The 16268-nt window shown below is 34.0% G+C and overlaps 1 protein-coding gene across 7 annotated transcripts in view; it reads left to right on the top strand.

The window, feature by feature from the left end:
- Nucleotides 1-16268, top strand: part of LOC6038927 — a 200808-nt gene that overhangs the window by 108590 nt on the left and 75950 nt on the right. For all 7 annotated transcript variants that reach the window (XM_038253088.1, XM_038253089.1, XM_038253093.1 and 4 more), the window contains one exon: nt 12649-12679. The gene's annotated coding sequence lies outside the window, so the exon portion shown is untranslated. The remainder of the gene's footprint in view (nt 1-12648; nt 12680-16268) is intronic.

The raw sequence follows: 16268 nt of genomic DNA, 5'->3' as shown, positions 1-16268 counted from the left end.
TCCAAATTCGAGCTTTATCAGCTTGATTTCAAATCAAATTTTAAAAATGTTTAACACATCGTAAGATCCAAAAATAAATATTTCAATTTCAGGATTCAATTTAAACCAAAAAAACTTCGTGCATTGTTGTCATTCTCATATGAAAAAAGTTTCAATCTTGTCGTGCTAACTTGACACACCCTGAAAATTGTTGTATGTGCGGCAACTAGCCAAAGGGATTCCAGTTCAGAACGCGTTTGACACACGTACATGCCCGACTACCGTAAACCTTTGTAATTATAATTCAGAACCCCTGCAGCCAAATTCAACCAAACTTCGGGAAAATGGCAAAGAAAAAAGCTACGTACGACAAGATAGTAAGTCTTACTTTTTTTCTATTAAAAAAATACATGTTCTAATAACCTTTATAATAAGTAGCTTTTAGTTTTTGGTTATGTCTTTAAATCCCTTAAAAAAAATTATATTAGAATTATTATATAGGCGTCCGAAGGTAATGTGTGGTGAGCCACCCAAAACCTCTTTTACGCAAATGAAGCGACGTTTTACTTCCCCATCCGATAGAACGCCAGGAGAATAAGGCGGGAATCGAACCCGCACCCCACAGCAACTTAGGGATTGGCAGCCGAAGCCGCTAACCACCGCGCCACGACGTCCTGTTACGTGTCTCACTCATCTCTAAAATGCGGTTCTAAAATTATGCTGTACGCGATGAAACAACAACAATGTTGCGCAAAGTTAATTAAAATCACCCAGAATCTCTTGTTGCCGTTTTCTACCCAAGGTGGTTGCTCTGTTCTACAGCATTTTTTCCAAGAAGTTGCTCTTCAGAAACGTTGAACAGGCTGGGTGAATCTTCCCTTCGTTCTGGTTCCGTTTTCATTCAATTAAAACAAGGGGGTGGAAATGATTTCCCAAGTCATGCCTCTTTCTTCATCGACACCACCGGGGTCCATAAAGTTTAGGTTAGAGAGGCTCTTCTCCAATGCTTGTTGGTACAGCGAGATGTTCCGGAGAATCGCCCTCTGGATCTTCATGATGGTAGGTATATCGAATTCAATTAAATCTTTTGTTTGTCTTGGCTTTGTGCATGAAATTTCCGTCCCGCAAGTGATCCAGGTAACATCATTTCTTGGATCCCAAATATTTACTCTCGCATAGAAATTCCCAAAAATCTTTCGCATCTCATTAACCCAAGTTAGGGCCAATTACAAAATTGTTAACAAATTTTCCGGGCCCTTTGAAAAGTGCCTTAATCATTCCCGAAGTCAAGTGCGCCTTTAGCCGGCTAATTAGCTGACTTTCTTTGGGAGGGAGTGCACTTCTTCAACCGTGGCGGCCGACCTTGACTTCCCGGGCGACCCGGACTGGGAACCTTGCCCCGAAATCTTGGCAATCGGACGTTTTTATTCCAAGAAAATAAGAGGAGGGAAAAACAAGTCATAAAGAATGCTAATGATTGAATAAATATTTGTGGCTCATTAGGTTCCTTTTTTTGGTTCTCGAGATGAGAGTTTTGGGCCAAGCTTTTCCAAACGTCGGCGCCCGGCTTTTCGCTTGAGTGGTCAAACCCGGATCAAACTGCTTTGTTTTGTTTTAGTTTGAGGGGGGAAATAAGAGGAGAAAAATGTAAGGAAAACTTTTCTCTCCTACTTAAGGTTGAAGCAACGAGAGGTTAAATTAATTTTCCTCTTGTGAATAATTAATTGAGGGCCGCCGACAGCAGTTCAAGTGGAACTCGTATTGTTGTGATAGACGGATTAGATTGGTGAGCTCTGACTTAATCGATGGCATTGTACAATGGGGAGACTAAGACTGTTCATATCACTACTCCAAAAAACATTTTTGAAAAGTTGAGAAAATTACCTAAAAAGTGTTATTTTTAGCTGGACTTGGTCGCAAAAAAAATCTCAATTTCTTAAAATCTAAGAAAGAAAATACTAAGAATAAAATGTCAATTTAACCGCGTTCTACGGTACCTTTGTTCTTTCAACCTTAAGGTCAATATCGTTTGCTGGACGAGGTAAATCACTGGGAACATAGTATTCTCGGAAGCGAAAGAGTTCGATATCGTCTACGGAACGCTCTTAAAAAAGGGCGATGAATAAATTAGGACGTTCTATCGAAGTGGACAGAGCTATCCTATAGTTTAACCGAAAAGGTTCAGCGGTGAGAGCTTGATGAATCGTTGCTTCCAGCATGATGAACTAGTTGCAACACTTGCCTGGATTCCCAGGTAGATTTATCACACAGACAACCCGCACCCAAACTGAGCTAAAAAAAAACAAAACATTACCAAACAAGTCGATAACACCGTGTCCTCGCTATCTGGCGGCTAAATCGCCCCAGAAAGTGGCGCTGGTAAGCGGTTCCCCAACCTCGTGAACTCGCTTTATTGGTCATAATTCTAGGCAAAACTTTGCACATTCACAACCGCAAATGTGAAGATCTCGTGCCAAATCACTGCAAAAGTTTCGCCATATATCTGAGCCAATTTATCTTCCTTTCCCGCCGTTTTATTCTGCTCTGATTCAAGGTGGTCGTCGTTTTAAAACGACCCAGACCGAACGTTGGACCGAGAGTAGACCACTCTGCTAAAACTGAAGTTGTCCCAAGTTCCGGATGAACAGCATTGTGATAATCAGCAGTAGCAGAACTGGACCCCACTGTGAGAAATGGGACACAGATTATAGAGGGATAAGACTGAAGTTGGGGCAGTACCACAGTTTGTGGTTTCACTCGTTGTGACGAAGAAGGACTTCATCAGATTATGGTTGACAGTAATTTTTCTTGTGATATGGTCTAAAAACTAAAAACTAAAAACTAAAAACTAAAAACTAAAAACTAAAAACTAAAAACTAAAAACTAAAAACTAAAAACTAAAAACTAAAAACTAAAAACTAAAAACTAAAAACTAAAAACTAAAAACTAAAAACTAAAAACTAAAAACTAAAACTAAAAACTAAAAACTAAAAACTAAAACTAAAAACTAAAAACTAAAAACTAAAAACTAAAAACTAAAAACTAAAAACTAAAAACTAAAAACTAAAAACTAAAAACTAAAAACTAAAAACTAAAAACTAAAAACTAAAAACTAAAAACTAAAAACTAAAAACTAAAAACTAAAAACTAAAAACTAAAAACTAAAAACTAAAAACTAAAAACTAAAAACTAAAAACTAAAAACTAAAACTAAAAACTAAAAACTAAAAACTAAAAACTAAAAACTAAAAACTAAAAACTAAAACTAAAAACTAAAAACTAAAAACTAAAAACTAAAAACTAAAAACTAAAAACTAAAAACTAAAAACTAAAAACTAAAAACTAAAAACTAAAAACTAAAAACTAAAAACTAAAAACTAAAAACTAAAAACTAAAACTAAAAACTAAAAACTAAAAACTAAAAACTAAAAACTAAAAACTAAAGACTAAAAACTAAAAACTAAAAACTAAAAACTAAAAACTAAAAACTAAAAACTAAAAACTAAAAACTAAAAACTAAAAACTAAAAACTAAAAACTAAAAACTAAAAACTAAAAACTAAAAACTAAAAACTAAAAACTAAAAACTAAAAACTAAAAACTAAAAACTAAAAACTAAAACTAAAAACTAAAAACTAAAAACTAAAAACTAAAAACTAAAAACTAAAAACTAAAAACTAAAAACTAAAACTAAAAACTAAAAACTAAAAACTAAAAACTAAAAACTAAAAACTAAAACTAAAAACTAAAAACTAAAAACTAAAAACTAAAACTAAAAACTAAAAACTAAAAACTAAAAACTAAAAACTAAAAACTAAAAACTAAAAACTAAAAACTAAAAACTAAAAACTAAAAACTAAAAACTAAAAACTAAAAACTAAAAACTAAAAACTGAAAAAGTTTTAAATAACTTATTTACTAAATTACTAAATTACTAAATTACTAAATTACTAAATTACTAAATTACTAAATTACTAAATTACTAAATTACTAAATTACTAAATTACTAAATTACTAAATTACTAAATTACTAAATTACTAAATTACTAAATTACTAAATTACTAAATTACTAAATTACTAAATTACTAAATTACTAAATTACTAAATTACTAAATTACTAAATTACTAAATTACTAAATTACTAAATTACTAAATTACTAAATTACTAAATTACTAAATTACTAAATAACTAAATTACTAAATTACTAAATTACTAAATTACTAAATTACTAAATTACTAAATTACTAAATTACTAAATTACTAAATTACTAAATTACTAAATTACTAAATTACTAAATTACTAAATTACTTAATTACTAAATTACTTAATTACTAAATTACATGAGGCTGTTGCAAATATTTTTCAAAGTAATGGGGCAAGCCCCTCCCCCCTTCTGTCGATACCTCGATATTTTCAAAACTAATGATTTGAAAGGCGTACAGCCTGTAAAATGCATTTTAAAACACTTTTTTCATCCAAATGTTTAAACCTAGGCTTGTAATTCCATTTTTATATTTTTTTATTTGTTTGCCACCTGTCGAGTTAGGAGCCATCAAAGAATCGTTTAAAATTTTAGTGTTTAAAAATAATTCAATTACCAAATTCTTTAAATTTTGGAATGTAGTCATTTTTAAAAATACTGTTTTTAGTGATGTTTGTGATAAGACCGTTGCATATGTTTTTGGAGTTAATTTTTTTTTTCAAATTTGGATGCATCAAAATAACTAAGTTTTGACGAAAAATGCAATAGAAAAACTTTTTGTGTTTTTCACTGTACAGTGGAATTTTACGTAAATTCATAATTTTTTTCTTTCAAATAAGTCCAAAAATGCTAAATATGATTATAATCGCAGGAAAATGCATTCCCGATCAGACGGTAATAACTAAATTCATGCCATTTCAATAACAAATACTGAAAAATACATTTTTGCATAAGGGTTAAATAACAGTTAATGTTATCATAACAAAATTTGTTATTGGTCTGATATTGATTGAAAGCCAAAACAACTTTGGAATAACATTTTTTGTTATGGAAGAATACCGCCAACTGTTATTGGGATGATCGGATTAGTTGTTAAAATAACAAAAAATAATAACTAAGATTTGTTCGAAGAATAACTTAAAATGTTATTCGTCTGTTATTACAATAACAATCTTATAACAAAAAAATCATAAAGACGAATAACAAATCTTGTTATTAATAACATAAAATGTTATTGGCCTAGTATTTTTAAATATCAAAAAATTTTATTCCCAAGGTATTTCCGTCTGTTCGGGTTTTAAATTGTTTTATGTTGATTGGACTTCCATTGTTTTTTTTAAGTTTTCCGAAAAAAAATCATGCCCTTGATTTTTCGGGCCGAATAAAAGTGGGTGGCAACGTAAACTTTAAAAAATATTTGCAACGGCCTTATTGGGATTGAAAAATCTATAAAATATAGAGGTTTAAAAGTGGCATCACTGCCTCTTAGTGAGTGTTCAGTGGATTGATTTGTTTGTAGTTTAGGAGGTATTAGACTATGGCACACAATAACACTTTTTCAGCAGTTTTCCCAAACTTTTCCTGTTTTACATTATGCCAAACTCGCAAATCATCAAACAAATACAGGCAAACTGTCAAAAATGCGAGTTTATTTGTCATAGTCTAATTCCTGCTTTTAATTTAGCTATATGTTCTTTTCTGTCATTTTTAGAAAATTTTATTACCTTCTCGATTTAGCTTATTTTGACTTTAATAATGTAGAACCTCTGAGCAGTGAGATTGAGCTGTTTCTCCACAGATTACGACATCCTCCTGTATAAAAAAAAACACGTACTCCACCCTGGGTCACGACACTGAGTAAGATGTCACATGTCACATTTGTGTCCAACATCCCCCGGAAGGGCGCATTAGAGGTGGCCATGTTTTGTGGGTGCTTTTATTTCATTTTTTTCTGCGCTCGTCCTCCAACCTCCAAAACCAGCGGCAGTGTTGCCAGAACTCCCGTCCAATTAAGACCAAGGCGCCGGTTCCGTAAATTAGCCGATAAAAATGATGCTGGCAAAGCTCCTCGGTGGAATCTCGAGGACATCACTCAACGGACACTTCTCTTCACGAAAAGCGATGCTGTCTGCTCGCGGCCAGGTCACAGGTCTGCTGCATGAAGTGGAGTAATGTGCCATGTTTGGGTGAGATGTTATGATTTTTTTTCGGCGACTCTTTTTTTTTTGCTGGGTCCAAGTTCAAGCCCGACGGGAGGCACGGAGACAAATTTACGACCATTAGGATAACGAATTTGAAGGCTTCTTCTCCACAGGGGGCCTGTCACTGCCTGGCCGTCTCGCTGGAGTTGGCTCCGAAGGCAATTGCTGTGACACACCCGAAAGAAAGCGAGTGTTACGCTGAATTGATAGAAGATTAGGTTAAGTGTCAACTCGGGTGCCAGGGACAAATGGCCTTTAGGGGCGCTCGGCCAGTACGAAAAAAAAGCCTTAATGGCAACCGGAGATTGGACACGATGTGACGGATTTTGTGGCGGAGTTTTGGACAAAGTGTCGGGCGATTACGTCGTTGTTGTCGTCGTTGACAGTCCGCGGAGAGTGTTTTAATCTGTTGGATGTTACGAGAGATTTGCTCGAGGGACTAAGAGAGTAATATGGGACAGTTTTGAGGTAGCAAATTGGTCGTGTGACGGTGGAGCGATTTGCGTGATATTCATCATCATCAAGGGTGGATAAAGTGGGCTAAATAGCACCTTTATGACGAAGGTGGGGCAACGGCTTATGATGGTGCCTTATTATCTCAAAACGACCAAATGCCATAAAAAAAAGATTTCCGTGCTTACTCCAACTCAACATCTACCTTCAGCTTCCAAAAACTGTAGCTGCAAAAGAAGCAATTGTGGTGCATAATTTATGCGCAACCATGAAATGTGCGCTCCAGTTTGTTTTGGTGCTCTTTTTTTGGCGCCAGCGAGCACCATAACCGTTCTTCTTCACTATTTAGTTCTATGCCATGCTGTGCAGCAGGACACACCAGGAGCCCAGCTTATCTAGTTATGGCCCTCGCCTTGTTGCATAGCACCTTCCTCGTTTTACCTGAGGGGGGTCAACGTGGCAAAGTTGAAAAGAAGTAATGTGTCTTGTTTGCTATGGGCGATTAAATAAAACTTTTTATTTTCGAACTAACACTCGACGATACCAACCGCTGAGGTGGTCAACATTTTAGATCGACTGGTTTATGTTTGCAAAAACACTTGGAACTGTTTGCTTCTTAAGTTTACGTTTTTTTGTTTTCTTACTGTCCAGCTCATTCTACTGATTTTAATTTAATAAACAAACAATAGGAGGAAGGAAAAACTTGAATATTGAAACATTGTTGTTCAACTTGCTGAAATTTCTTATAATACATTTATGCGATCATGAACTATACTAACCATGATAGCATTAATTTCCCATGTGCAAAAACAGCGAAAAATTATGATTTTTTTTGTGATTGTAAATTATTTCAATAATATTGTTCAACGGTTTTTTGTGTGCCTTAACTAAAACATTTGAATTTTAACAAATTTATATTATTTTTTATTGAGCATCAGGATTTATTTAAGTAGAATCATCGATCTATAGGTGAGATAGGCAAAGGAGAAAATCAGCATTAAAAAGATTATTATCACTTTGCTATTAAGGTTATCTATGTCTATTAAAGAAAACTTGACTAGCTTTTATTACTTTTCAAAACACCCTTTTTACTCAAATGGTAAATCATGGTTTGTAATTTAAATTTTAAAATCTGGTTTTTGTTCAACCCTCTCCTCCTAACAATTTTTCCCAAATAATCAAGAGACAAACATATTTTTTTGCTAAAAAATATAACGTTTTCGTCTATATTTCAATTCAGGATGCGGAATATTTTGCCTTATGATCGTTTCGCCGAATGCACATTTCGCTGACAGATAGAATACGACTTGTGAAGAATAAATCAGCAGTATACGAAAAATAATTGTTCCAAAAAACTTAGTTAATTTCTTTAAAAAAATCTAATTTTTGCCTTCTTTCAAACTAAATACCAGTGCTTTGAATGATTTAATCAATGCTTGAAAAGGAATCTATCACTGAATGGGACTGCTCGATATTTCATAGGACTTTCTGCCAGCGATCATTTCCCAAAACGAAATTTGATCGCTGACATACAGCGCCTATCATGATCGTCACTGCTTGGCGACGGTCGGTGAACGTAAACACAAAGACGAAACGAACGAAAAATGAGCTTCACCCAAGCAGCCGCCCGATCGAGACGATATGCTTTTTCTCTTTCTCTCATTTTGGTCGCTCTCTTCCATGTGTTTGCTGCGTGGTGACAGAAGTCATATGATTGCGATCACGGGAGAGATGATCGGAATCTTGGTAGAATACCCAAGTAACAATCCAAATGCTCCTAAGTTTTATCAGTTTTTATAAAACATTTGAAAAAAGCTTCTTGCTTTTATAAAAGCTTATATCAAGTATTTTTGGGCTTAGCAAAATACTGTCCAGGAAATATCTTGGAAAAATCTTGAAAAGTTCTTGAAGAACATGGAGCAAAGTTTTATTGATCTATTTTTAATTTACTTACAGTTATCTTGAAGAAGATATTCCCAGAACAAATTGACTTCACCAAATCAGTATTAAATCCAAGCTTTATTCGAAATCTTTTTGTCTTGACCTTTCAAATGTCAAACTCAGTCTACTTTTAGCAGGAAGAAGATCGGACGTTTCCAATGTGCCGGGCAAGCTCTTTTATATCAAACGACCGTTCTCTGAGCGATTGCATCTTTAGAGGGAAGTCAATGACTGTGTGAGTGACTTTGCGTAGCACTCTTTCGTTTGTGTGTGTGAAACGATCGAAAGTAGAATATCAAAATCAGGTTGTCATGGTGAAAACGATTGGAGTGTTCTGTCACCTATCACAAACAAAGTCGAAATTTCGTAACCGCTGGTTAATAGATACAGTCATCCCACATATTCGGAACGGTTTCCAGATCGGCTAATGTTCAAAAAATCATAGCAAATCGATAATTGGACATAATGATTCGCTTTAACCTTCATTTGAAAGCTTTTCTTGTGATCTTTCGAATACTGTATCGGACATCTGCAAATTTTTACTTTTATATGAAGTTTTTGAAGAATTACTTTGACCCTTGAAATCCACAAATTCGGAACACTTTTTTCTTACGAATGTAAACAAACTTTGAATCGCTCCAGGAGTACATATTTATTACCAAATAATGACTTTACACACTGAAACCAACAAAACTCAAGCTTAGTGATGTTTTATACATTGTTTGATAACTTTTTTGTGAAAATATCAGTTAAATTCAGGTGTTCCACAATTGTGGGAGGCACAATAACATCCCACAATTATGAAACAGGCAATTTGGAGGCAGTGTTTTGCTGCTCTGGACAAAATAGTCTTGGAATGAAGTTTTTTGTTCAAAAAGAACAACTATTACTAGTGAAATAGCAAGATAATGTCCAAATAAAGGTTCTAAAAATAGTAAGGTCGACAGAAAAGCTACTTTTGGCATGCTTTTGACAAATTATCATAAAAGTGTTCCGAATTTGTGGGTGTTCCGAATATGTGGGATGGCTGTAACTTTATTTATATCTGGAGGTATTTGCATGCTTTCCAAATTAGTCAGTACTTTGAAAATTATACGTTTAAAATTATCTGTTCTTTTTGATTTTTTCCACCATGATCAGTTCTTTCAACATAAACTGGTTTTGAAAAAAAAAATTGTATGAATTTTAAATTCCTTCAATATGAGCCAGGTTAAGAAAATCAGTTGCTAAAGTAAGTAATTGTATGAGTTTTCGCCATCTTTTGAGCATGCCTAGACTTTGAAAATACAGTGCTTAGAATACAAATAAATTTAATAAAAAATCATGAGCTTTTTGCATTATTTTATACATAAAGAGTTCTGTGAATAATTTAAAGAGATGGATTTGAATTTATTTTTTAAACTTTTTAATTTTTTTTGGCAAATTCTTAATTGAAATAGGGTGCTTAAAACCTTTGACAGATTTTGAATTTAGAAACCACAGGTCGAAAAAGTTGTTTAACTTGAGGATAATAATATTATCGTAAATTTATTAATATATTGAATTTTTGTTAAGCTTCTGCTTTTGCTTAACATTTTTCAAATCAGGCTTGAAAATTTAAACAACTTGGAATTATTTTTTGATTCTAATTAAAACTATTTTAAGGTACAATTTTTTCCCAAAATATTACAAAAGTATTCTTGTCCATGTTTTGATTAAATATTGCCGAGTTGCTAAGAAAACTGTGTTTACTATTTTTTTACATTTTTGATCCGTCTTTTTATTGCTGAGTTATAGCTTTTCAAAGAATGAAAATTCGGAAAGATATTTTTTTCTAAGTGCTACCCAATATGTAGCCCTAATTTTTCTATAGAAAATAATTTGGAAAGTATTAATGCGATTTTCATTGTCAAAAAACTAAACTTTTGTAAAAAATATATTTTATAAATTTAAAGTATCGACTCAGATTTTTTCTCCAAACAAATTCCCATATAAATTTGAAATTCATTGCGCAAAAGCAACAACAAAAAACTTGTTCGGAAAAAATGACCATGTCGACCCACACCATTGTGCGTGCTTTAGCAAACGATTTATCTTTCGGATGAGGTCGAAGAAATTTTACGATAAAATATTTAAATAACATTGGCTCCAGTCTTTTTCATTTTATTTCTCCACCTTAATGATAACCGAAAGCCACCCTATTGATATCAGGTTAGGAAAAGGGGAGCGAAAACCCGGCCACTTCCTTGAGTAAATGAGAAAATTAAACTTTAGCAAAAGCGCTCCACAATCTAGCGGCGGCTGCTGTGCTACTGCCCGGTGAAGGTTGTTTTGCCTAGCTTGCGTAGAGACCCTCTCCAAGACCATCTGCACTGCACCTTTGCTTAACCCTCTACTGCCCAAATTTTTTTTTCGAAAATATTTATTTTTCCCATGTTCAGGAGGTCATTTTGAGCAACTTTTGTTCTACGAAAAACTTTACTTCTCTTGTTTTATGCTTTTCTTGTTTTATTTTTAGTATTTTAATTTGCATTTATCTTGTTTAGTTTATGTTTGTTTTTGGTAGTATTTGGCCTATTCTACCATCTAATATAATTACATTTTGCCTATCTAATTTTTTCACGTTTTTACAGTCATTTTTTAAATTTTTTGCATGCTTTTCACATTTTCTGCTATAGAATGGCACCATCATCATTTAAATTGCGAAAAAATGCGTAGAGGCATAGTCTGGGACACTAAAAAAATTACTGCATACTTCTTTTTACTGAAAGTATAGGAAATGTTAGTAAAAAACACAGTCAAAGTTGACCCCTAAAAAATGACATTTTTAAAAACACTGGCTAAGTCACATAAAACAAGTTAAACTCCCAACCCTGAAATTTTTTAAAATTTTAAGAGTTCTTCTTTCCAATGCTTTTTAAAGATCAAAACTCGGTTGGAAAATGGATTTTCGGCGATTTTTTAGATTGAAGCCCGTCTAGAGGCGGGGTTAGGTTGTAGAGGGTTAAGAAATAAAGCAGCGCGGAATTATCTATGAATAATAAAAGTGATCTCATTGTTTACAAATCGTGCTCACGAAAGAATTAATTCAATCCTTTGCGGGGGGAGTAAGCGAAGCTTCCACGGATGTGTCTTGAAGCTCGTTTTTTTCTGTTTCAAGTTTCCACAAGTCCGACTTGATCCACGTTCTTGGACTTGGCCGGGATTTGGATTTCGTTATACAAATTGGGTTTTGCAGAGGCGAGCAAGCGTGCCGGCTTTTTTTTATGGATTTCTACGAAAAGGTTACTTCAGCTGGTAGGACTACTACTGAAGAGATGAAGTGATGGAATTGAATTGTGTTTTCGGTTGCTGCTGCTGTTGTGTGTGTGTGTTTTGATTGGTTTACCGCGTGCTTTTAGGAAAAACGGCGGACAAATTGATTGTTGTTGGGTAAGGCTGTGGTTTGTCTCGAGGGAATTGGATTCACAGGGAAATTCGAGGTTTTCCTGAACCATTTCTTTGTCAGTCGGATGCTTTGGGCAAGTGTTCAGTAGAAAATTGTTGAATCGTTTTGCTTTCTGCAAAGAAGCTCGCTAACTCACTCACACAGTTACTATCTCATTCAATCACTTACTCATTTACTCACGTATTTTTAATCTCTCACTCATTTACTTTCTCATCCACAAACTCATTCGCTAACTCAGTCTCTCACTCACTAACTCACTCGCTCACTCACTAACTCATTCGATCACTCATTCACACACTCACTCACTCACTCACTCACTCACTCACTAACTCACTCACTCACATACTCGTTCAATCCTTCACGTAAACACTCATTCGATCGCTTATTGATTTGCAAACTCATTCTCTCGCTCACTCCCTCACTCAGTAACTTGCCAAAACACTCACTCATTCTCTTTTTCAATCACTTACTCACTCTTTGGCTCATTTACTCATTGACTAGCTTTCTCGTTTGCTCATAATAATTGGATGAATGTGTAAGGTAAATTTTCTTCCAAGAAATATTTGAAGTAATCAATTATTCATCAATTTTGAATTAAATCTTGACCAAATTTATATTGATTTCTAATTTTTTTTTAAATGAATTTCTTTTTTTCCTTCCACAGACATTCAACCTCGTTGCCATTCACCTTCAATGTAAGTATTTTTGTTTATATGTCACAATCTTCACCTTATTGTTTACTGCTTTATGCAAATAAATCCGAAAAGCTGCACAAAAGTGCTTACCAGCAGCTTAGCTTTTCCCCAACAATTCAAGAGTCCAAAACTGGCTGTAGCATTCCAGTCACGAACGCTGCTTTCGTGTGTTTTTCCTGTCTTTTTAGCTTCTTGATCCCGTTCGATTTTCCGATGCTATTTTTCCGTGGGGTGTAGACCCACCCTCCGGTGGTACTGAGCATTATTGCCAATAAAATCAAATGTTTTACTTCTTGGTGGGGAATCCATTGGTACTTGTCTGGTTGAAGTCTTAACTTGGGATTTTAGGGGTTGTTATCTTTAAATTATCTCGATTTTTTTTCTCTTCAAATATAAGTTTTAATTTCAAGTAATTTTCTCTATAAACCGCTGAGAAAAATCTTTAAAATGCACACCGTTGTGAATTTCTACAAATCCAACATTAAAACGTTAAACCGATTGAACTTCGTTCCAACTTTGGAGCAAACTTCCCAGCAAACCCCTAGAGGCCGTCTTCTCGAAGAGCACGAAATTTTCGGCGAATCTTTCGGGTAAGATTGCGGGGTTTGGATCGATTGGACGCTGCCCCCCAGAGCAGTTGGTTCCATATTTTAATGGTGCCACCGGAAAATCTGCTCCAGCCCTTTTGCTGGAAAAGGATAAAACCATGAGCAAAAGATGATTCTTGGGAAAGCGTCTCCGGAGGCAATGAAATATTCACAAAAATTGTCCCCGGCACAAAAAAAGAGCTGTTATGAAGCACATCGTTTGCGCTGGATTCCGGAGCTGGCATTCAAACATCTGGGACCGGGGTCGTTGTGGCGTCTTGGCACATATTGACATTTTTATTTTTTATTCTGAACTATGCAACAAATGTTAATAAAAAACTACGTGTGACAATGTAACACAACGTTGAAACCGTGGTTTTCCAGCGAGGAAAAGTGTGGCTTCGTGTGGAGTAGTTCAGCTAGTATTGATACATTTGGATGGTGTTGAGGGCGGGCTTCAATCGGTAAATATGTTGCGTTGAGCGGACTGAACAGATGGATGGCAAAAAGTTTTCAGTGAGATCGTTTCAGTTATGATTACGATTCGATTTGGTGATAACTGCTTTTGGGAGGGAAACTTATCGTTATGATTGAGATACTTTATGGTTGTTATCTTTTGATGTTAAGCTTTCCTTCAAAAGGAAACATTTTTGTTTTTAAGATTACATTGTGCGATAACCTCGCTAGTTCGCACAGTAAATAACTTTATGTTAATATTTGCTAAAATGCAATTTAACATTCGCGTGCTTTTCCTCCTTTCGGAGAGCATAACTTTCGTTTTTCATCAGCAACCATCGCGGTATCAGTGGAATGGAGACGTGGAATTATTTAGATGGAAAAATATGCAAACAAATAAAAATTCGCACCAGAGACGACCCCCAACCGATGCTGAGGGGGGGGGGGGATGCTGCTGGGTGCGCATCTGGTATATTGAAGACTAAAAAGACCATGCCACCCAACAGAAGAGCTGAAATTTTTCTATGCGTTGGAATTCATGGCTGCTTATTTCACCCTACAATGGTTTTGAGCTGGGCAGTTGATTTCAGCTGATTGAGGGCAAATTCGAAAAAAATGGTTTAGAAAAATTGGGAAATTTTATTTACAACGTATTTAAAACATATTGTAACTTTTCCAAGTTTCTGACTTAATAGTTAAATAAAGGAATAACCTTCCAAATGGTTTCATTCATACGTTTTTTTTTATTTTCATGCATCTAATTTTTTCAATAATGTTCTGGGGATTGAAATCTCGTCAAATTATATGTCCTAACGCAACCTTTTGGCGGAATTTGGATTTTTTTGTTTTTCACCATGCATTTTCCCAATACATACAAGCTTCAATGATAAGAAGGAACTCGTAACCCTTAACCGATTTTGCTCAATATGATTTGCACAGTTACTTATTTTTACCTAAAGAATCCAAAATTTTATTTTTTTGTCCCCCGCACAATCATTTCATTAGCTCATTTTTTTGTGAAATAAAAAAAGCATAGATTTTTTTAAAACTATTTTCATCTGCAAAATTTTCAAATTTTTTATTGTAAAAATAAAAAAAAAACATCCGCAAAATGTTATGCAGAAATCATTTTCCTCCATTTCTAAAAAAAATCGGAAAGATCGCATTGAACCCTTTTCCATTTCCATGTAATTTAACTCTTTTGAGTAATTTTTGTGTTTGACTCCGATGTCCATTTTTCAATGTTTCGTGACGGTGTGGGCGGTCTGACCCCTTCCATTTTTCTAAATTTTCACTAAGGCATGTTTTTCTAGGGCAACCCGTATTTACCTTTTTTTTACATAATTTCTAAACATTTGCTTTTAATAACAAACTAAAATGTTTTTTTTTTATTTCTAAGTTTATGAGAAAGAATGAAAATCTCTTAAAAATATTTACACCATCTTGAAACACGACTAGTCCCAAAGATACATTTTTCCAAATTAATTTTAGGAATATAAAGAAACCTGGCAAACGTAAAGTATGCATTATTATGTACATGAAAAATCTCAAAAAATATCGGAAAAGACGGTGACATAATTGGGTGACACATTTAGGTTTTTTTTTGGTTTCAAACTTTCGTATCTTTTAAATTATCTGAAAAAAATTATATTAGGTAATAATTACCCCTAAAACAAAATTGAATTTAATGAAATTACATTTCGGATTTCAGAAAAAAAAATCTTTCGAACTTGTTTTATGTCTAGTTCTGATCAGTGAATTAAATATAAAAAAATCTGAACATATGGAAATTTTTTTAGAATGTTTTTCAACAAAATTCATGTTCATGTCACAAAATTTGCTTGATTTGCTACCATTTTCAAATTTGAGGGTAAGATCATCGAAATTTAACCAATAGACCGATCCTGAGCAAAGCTGCACCCAATTTTCATCTTAAAAATTTTCGATGTTACTTTCTAAGTGAAAGATATTTTTTTTATATTTGTGGATTTAGCTGATAGCTTGTTTTTTTTTACATTTTCTCACAGTAATTGGAAACGATCGTGGGTAGACCTAGGGATGTCCAATTGGTGTGAAAAATTAAAAAGATGAACAATCATGGCAGAAAATGTTGATCTTAAATCACTTCTATAACATCAGGAATAATTGTTCGAACAATCTCGTAATTTTTTTTCAGTTGGAAAATTTTTATAAATTTTGATAAAAAATGAAAAAAAGGCTTATGCGACCACGTGCTCTGTTTGTTTGTCAACAAGGAAGGCTTGCAAAAGTTTTTTTCAGAAGAACTTTTTTCTGCCGTTGCAAATATTTTGTGAAGTTTCTGTACCTCAACTTTGACTAAAGTCTAGGGGAGGGGCAAAACATAAAAAAATAAGAAAATTTAAGTAACAAGGCATGGTTTTACAATTGGAAAAAATAATTTAAAATGTATTTAACACCAACCCCGTTGTTTGCAATAATTAATTTTCAAAATATTTAAGTACTGACGAAAAAAATGATTTCGCAAAAAAAATCGCTGCAAAGTAAATTTAACATAAATCGAAATA

The sequence above is a fragment of the Culex quinquefasciatus genome, chromosome 2 (assembly GCF_015732765.1).
Source record: "Culex quinquefasciatus strain JHB chromosome 2, VPISU_Cqui_1.0_pri_paternal, whole genome shotgun sequence".
NCBI classification, from domain to species: domain Eukaryota; kingdom Metazoa; phylum Arthropoda; class Insecta; order Diptera; family Culicidae; genus Culex; species Culex quinquefasciatus.
Note: the sequence above shows the minus strand (reverse complement) of the source record. Positions and strands in the feature narration are given on the sequence as shown.